The 6,143-nt window shown below is 38.5% G+C and overlaps 1 long non-coding RNA gene across 3 annotated transcripts; it reads right to left on the reverse strand.

The window, feature by feature from the left end:
- Positions 1-489: 489 nt before the first annotated feature.
- LOC110872887 lies at positions 490-3,288 on the reverse strand. 3 transcript variants are annotated; one of them, XR_004864460.1, is made up of 4 exons: positions 2,920-3,288; positions 2,388-2,829; positions 1,549-2,299; positions 490-1,463 (listed from the first exon to the last, which is right to left on the reverse strand). It is a non-coding gene; the product is annotated as an uncharacterized LOC110872887 (long non-coding RNA). The 3 variants fall into 3 exon arrangements; XR_004864461.1 differs by having other exon boundaries at positions 490-1,335; positions 1,549-2,829; XR_004864459.1 differs by having other exon boundaries at positions 1,549-2,829.
- Positions 3,289-6,143: the final 2,855 nt, after the last annotated feature.

A 6,143-nucleotide genomic window follows, 5' to 3' on the forward strand; every position in this document is an offset into this window, starting at 1 on the left:
AGGTTTGGTAACGGTACGTTGTTTGATGGGGGCACTGGCTTTTGTTTTTAGTTAGGAACGAATTTAAAAGAGTAGAAGATGAATTACAAACTTGGTACATATGATAATACTAGTGGGGAGCCCGCACGTTGCAGCGGGTCGACAATTTACAATGGTATACATTTGGGTGTAAACACAAATACTTAAAACATCAAGTAAACATATGACTTTTGTGATTTTCTATTTAAAAGTAGTTATAGTGGTAAATCTAACATGACATTTTCTTTAACTTATGCTTTAAAAAGGTTCCTTCATCCAGATTATAACTGTCAATCTTATAAAAACATAATATTTTAGCTTGTTATTAAATTACTGGTATTGTATGGATAAAAGGGGCGAGTTAAGTGATTTTTTTCAACCATTATGATAATCATTGAGAAATACAAAGCTAACAGATGATGAGAGATGGTGTAACAAATCAAAAACCATGTGATGTTGTGTTACGATTGATGCTTTTGAAATTAACAAATATAAATAAAAATGTAAAAGTAGTGTTTGGGTTCATAAGTATATAACTATATATAGTTGTATTATAGCTAAAAAAATATAAAATAACACAATATAAAAAGAAAAATATTGGCATTATTAGGATTTTGTTAAACAGTAATAAATTAACTGAAACAAGGCAATTAGAAGCCACCATAAACATAAGAAAAAAGAAAAACACAGGTTCAAGTTCCTTTGAAATTCAGTAGAATCCATTGACAGGCAACACTAAAAGAAATCAATCTCTAAGTAGTTACCGGAAGGTTTCACGTCTACTACCACCATTTCCGACGCCGGTTTTGGTACATCCAGCGGAGTAGCGCAGCGGATCAGCGCCCAGTTCACGCTCTGACAAAACGGGTGCTGTTTGATCTCGGTTGCCCCTCGTTTATATGCTAGTCGATGCTGCGGCTCTTTCACAAGTAACCCCCTGATCAAATCCCTCGCCGCAAAACTAACCGAAGGCGATCGGGAAATCTCAACGGTTGCCCGACAACGTTAAACAAAGTGGCCCGGTTATCGTTCCCCTTGAACAGAGTTTTCCCGAACAAAAGCTCATAAAGAAATATCCCGAACGTCCACCAGTCAACCACGCTGCCATGACCTTCGCCTTTGATGATCTCCGAAGCTAAAGACTCATGGGTCCTAACAAACAACATTGACCAGGCGCTCGTGGGCTCCGCAATGAGCTCAGGCAGGGGTGAGACTTGATTCCGTATTTCGGTTTTTGGTTTTGGTTTTGGTTTCGGTTTCTTTTCTTTTTTCGGTTTGCTCATGAACCGAGGGTTGGTTTCAGAAAACTTTGACCATCTAAAACCATAAATAAAACCTCATTCAATGAGCTGTGGTAACGGAATCCCATAACAACCATTCAATGAACCTGTGACTAAATAACAACTTTACTGTTGACCACTTGACCCATTCCAAACTATCCACAGCTGACCCGTGACCCATGAACAATCCAATTAGACCTACACCCTTAATATATTATGCAAATATAAAGCTTAGGAAAAAATATTATACCTTGTTATGAACTTCAGCGACCAGGTCATCATACGTGCCGTTATAGGGAATAAAGACATAAGTCCATGAAACCCACATGCTCTTCGAAGCTTATGGTCTAGTCACATTCCGGCTCCTGTAAATCTATAACAAAAACAAAAGCTATATACAGCTAAAAGCTTTGCATGTCCATGAAACCCACATCCTCCTTTCTATAACTTCTCATAGGACCACTATTCCACCCTCAATATGCTCATCTTTCACACCATTCTCTGAACATGGCCGAGTCGATTCGACCCAAAACATAGTTTGTGCAAAAGTTCTTGATTTTTTACAACTTTATAGTGTATGAGACACGAATAATAAAGTTATATCCCCCATCTTTTACACCATTCTTTGAACCTGGGTCGGACGGGTGGAACCATTACGCTGTTTGTACAAATCTTTTGGATTTATTTAGTGACTTGATAATGTGTGAGACATGATTAAGAAGTTATATTTCATCTTCAGTATGCTCATCTATTACACAATTCTTTGAACATGGGTCGGTTGGACTGGGCCAAAAACGATAAAGATTATAAACCCAGCCAAATTTGATAATAAAAAAAATCAAACTATAAAACTAAAACTATACCATCTTTATTTTTATTTGACCAGTTTGAGATAAAACACAACCCATTCACAAGTACCATCTTTACCCACATTCTTTGACGCGCATGCCATTAGAACCCGTTCTTTTAGCTTGCATACAGGTAAAGTTTTGTTGGCATCCCTGAAAAAAGTTACAAAATTACCAAAAAAATAATATAGTTATTTTAGTTTTAAAGGAGTTAGTCAATAAATTAGAACAACAGGACCACCATGGTTAGAGTAGTAAATGCAAATCTGGTCGCTGTCGACATTTACCTCATCCCCAATGTTATCATGTTCAAGCGATTGTGGTAGATCAAAGAACAAAGTTTATTAGATTTAAAAAGTCATGACTTTAAGTCACCTGTAAAAAAAAATCCCTAAAATCCACAACCATTCCATACATCTGAACACAATCCAAACATAACATAACAAACCTCCAGAAACAAAAAAGCGGTTGCGACTGAGGGCACGCCACGAACCAGGACGATCATGTTCATCAAACCGATCAATGAGTGTCCCCATCCGGTAATCCCATAGCTCCCATAGCTGAATCACACCACTGTGAAGACTCGCCAAGATCCACAGCCTCTTGCTGTCGAAACTCAAACCTTTCACTCGATCACTCTTCGTCTCAATCTTCGTCAACATCTTGTTCAACCGTTTTTTAACCTAATTAATCAATCGAACAATTAAACAGATCATGTAACTCACAATTCAAATGTATAATCGTGTGATCCGTAAACCTAGAGTGATTGTTACCTTTAGATCTGAGATTTGAATGCCCTAATTTGGAGAATTGACTGATTGCTTTGGGATTTATATGCAGTAGGGTTGGGTTGTGATCAGACGGTATTTGTGTGTGTAAACTGACTATAATGATTGCCGAGAAGTCGAACCGGTGAAGCATTGAAGACCATAACCTTTTGATTCCATATTCAATGTGCAGGCGCTTGATGTTCAACAACGTGATGAGTTGTGGTTGAAAGAGAACGAATTCTGGTGAAGAGGAGGATAAAATGGGAAGAAAAATGTAAAAATATAGGTTTTATTTAAGACTGTTAGTCTGCCATCTTAAAAAAAAGGTGTTAAATTACCTTTGTGTCCATTGGAAATGTATTATATAGTTATATAGATTTGTTTATTTGACATTTTTCTATAAGGTCACAAGCATTTTAGTTTTATAAAAATTAGAGGTTTAAGTAGATTTATTTTTATAAAATTGATTTATATAAACAATTGGAAATTAATTTATGTATTAATTTATAAAATTTAAAACATCCTTCGCCTTAATAGAATGAAATTAACTTAGTTAGTGGTTGGATGAAAATTTATAAAAAATATGTGACAAAACTATTATTTTTTAATTGCATGTATATTCTTTTTTATTATATATGTGACAAAATTAACTAAGTAAAAGAAATTAAAAAGAGTTTGAGCACATTTGCCATTTTCGTCCCTGTGGTTTATAGTTGCCATTTTCATCCAAATATTATTCAACTTAACAGAAAAAATAAACTAAGTTAGTTGTTTGGATGAAAATGGCAAAAAGTTACAAACGTGGGGGGCAAAATGGTACAAAAGTGTCATTTTGGACGAAAATGGCAAATGTGCTCAAACCTCAGGGGCGATTTTGGCAATTAACTCTAAATTTTAAATGGAAACGTAGACGCAATGATAGAAATAACATTAATAGCAGGAATCCGGTCGATATGAGTTTGGTTTATTATGGTATCGATACACTGGATATAGCAAGCGAAATAGAAAGGTTAAATAATAAAGTCGTGATATGATTAAAAGGATATCGAGATATATTTTATATCAATCAAAAACAATAAAAATGAATACCAATATCATTGATGATGTTCAGTCGAATTGGTCCAGTTCATTTCATTACCTGTACATGACAATCCATATAACTAACGAACAAAGTTAGTTAGGGTAGTAATATTAATGTGTGATAATCAGTTGTGAACAGTAAGTATTGTGACCCATTAGAAAAGCACGTTCCAGTGAGAGTGAATATGTTAGCACTCAATCCTATCGTTTTGGTCCCATAATTGAATGAGTTAAAGGTAGGTAATGGAATGAACGAAGGAATGGAATGGACGAGGTAATGGAATGGACGAGGGAATGCAATGAAACATTACCATTCCATGTCTTGTTTGGTTAGAATGTGTGAATGGAATGAATTATTATTGTGTATTGTTCGGTAGGCAAGAAAAACGGAGTAATAAAATCAGCGGTGAGTGGTGGTGGTGGTCAGTGGTAGTGTTGTGGGTGGTTATAGGTGGCGTTGGTGGGTGTCGGCGGCGGCGATGGGGGGTGGTGGTGGTGGTGGTGGCGAGTGGCGGTGCGGCGGTGACGACGAGTGGTGGTGGCGGCAAGGTGGCCGTTGGTGGTGGGTGGCAGCAGAGGTGGCGGTTGGTGGCGGCGGCGGCGGTTGGGGGTGGCAGTGGTGGTGGTGGTGGCGTTGACGATGGTGGTGGGCGGCGGCAGCGAGTTGCGTTGGCGGTTGGTCGCAACTGTGGGTGATAACGATGGCGAGTGGGTGGCGGCGGTGGTGGTGGCTGTCGGGGTGAGGTGGTGGCGGGTGGCAGCGACGGCGTCGATGGTGGGTGGACTGGTGGTGGTGGGTTGTGGCGAAGGTGGTGGGTTGTGGTGTTGTTGATAAATGGTGTAATAGGGGATGGAATGGAAAAAAACATGGGGTGTGGAAGGAATGATTTTGAAGGAATGGAATGTCTTTTGGAATGGTTGATTCCATTCCATTGACCAACCAAACACCATTTTCTTCATTCCCTCGTAATCACTCATTCCATTCCATCTCTCATTCCTGCATAACAAACACTACCTTAGTGTCTTTTAAGCTAGGTTATATACTTGAGTAAATTACTTTTTGAATATCTATCTTTTAGTGATTTAACTACTTAAGTATAAAATCAAAAAATTTAACGACCTGAGCGCTTGATTTTTCAATTTGTAACCATTTGAGTCTAATTTATTAACAACTACAACAAATTAAGTCCAAACTAACTGACTATGTTAAATTTTCTCAGTTAATTTGAATGCGATGACCAAAATACCCTTACCATAAAAAATAAAAATAAAATATACCTCTACCACAATACCCCTACCATTTAAAATATACCCTTGACATCTCTTTTTCCCTGTACCATCATACACCACCACACACACAACCCCGCCTACTACTACTACCACCACCATCAAAACCACCAAAACACCCATCAACTCAACTGGAGAGACTCTTGTTCAGAAATCTCTTCATATAACCCAGCCAGCATCCTCACTTAAATCCTTATCCGAATCAAAAGTAAGAGTCTTAACAGGGGTAGGGACTTCAGACGGGCACCAAATTTACCAAGCACGACGATTTCTAAGGAGTAAAACAAGGGATACGGGTCTGTTTATGATGAGGTAATGTGCAAAGCACCGAATCGAACATCATTCACCAAGGACGAACATCACCCAACTAAGATCGAACGTCCTGGTACGGGCTGTACAGCTGAAGACGCACGATCAATATAGAAGATCATCCCTAACTAACCTAGGGCCCACAACTCTAACTGCCTGACAACGACAGGTTCGGCCATAACTACCCCCGCCACATCAGCATATCCAAAAGGTATATATACCACACTAAGACCTCCAAAAAGGGGTAATCACTACTTTCTCTCTCTAACTCTCCCCTCTCACTGACTTTCTCCACATACTCCCATACTTATTCATCCTTTTCAGTAACTTTGACTACTGTCTATTGAGGACCGGATATTCGAATTACGTAATGGCAATTACTTTGTCTTGTCTGTGTTCAACTCCGTTTATATTCTCTAATATTTGAAGTTTCTTGTGTTCTTCATTGAAGCCTTGTAAACGAATTTTTATTACTAGGGGCGGCGACAACTCTAGTGTGGTGTGACGATTGAGTCTTTCAAACCCTAAATCCCTTGGTGTGGCGGTGGTAT

Source organism: Helianthus annuus, chromosome 8 (genome assembly GCF_002127325.2).
Source record: "Helianthus annuus cultivar XRQ/B chromosome 8, HanXRQr2.0-SUNRISE, whole genome shotgun sequence".
NCBI lineage: Eukaryota > Viridiplantae > Streptophyta > Magnoliopsida > Asterales > Asteraceae > Helianthus > Helianthus annuus.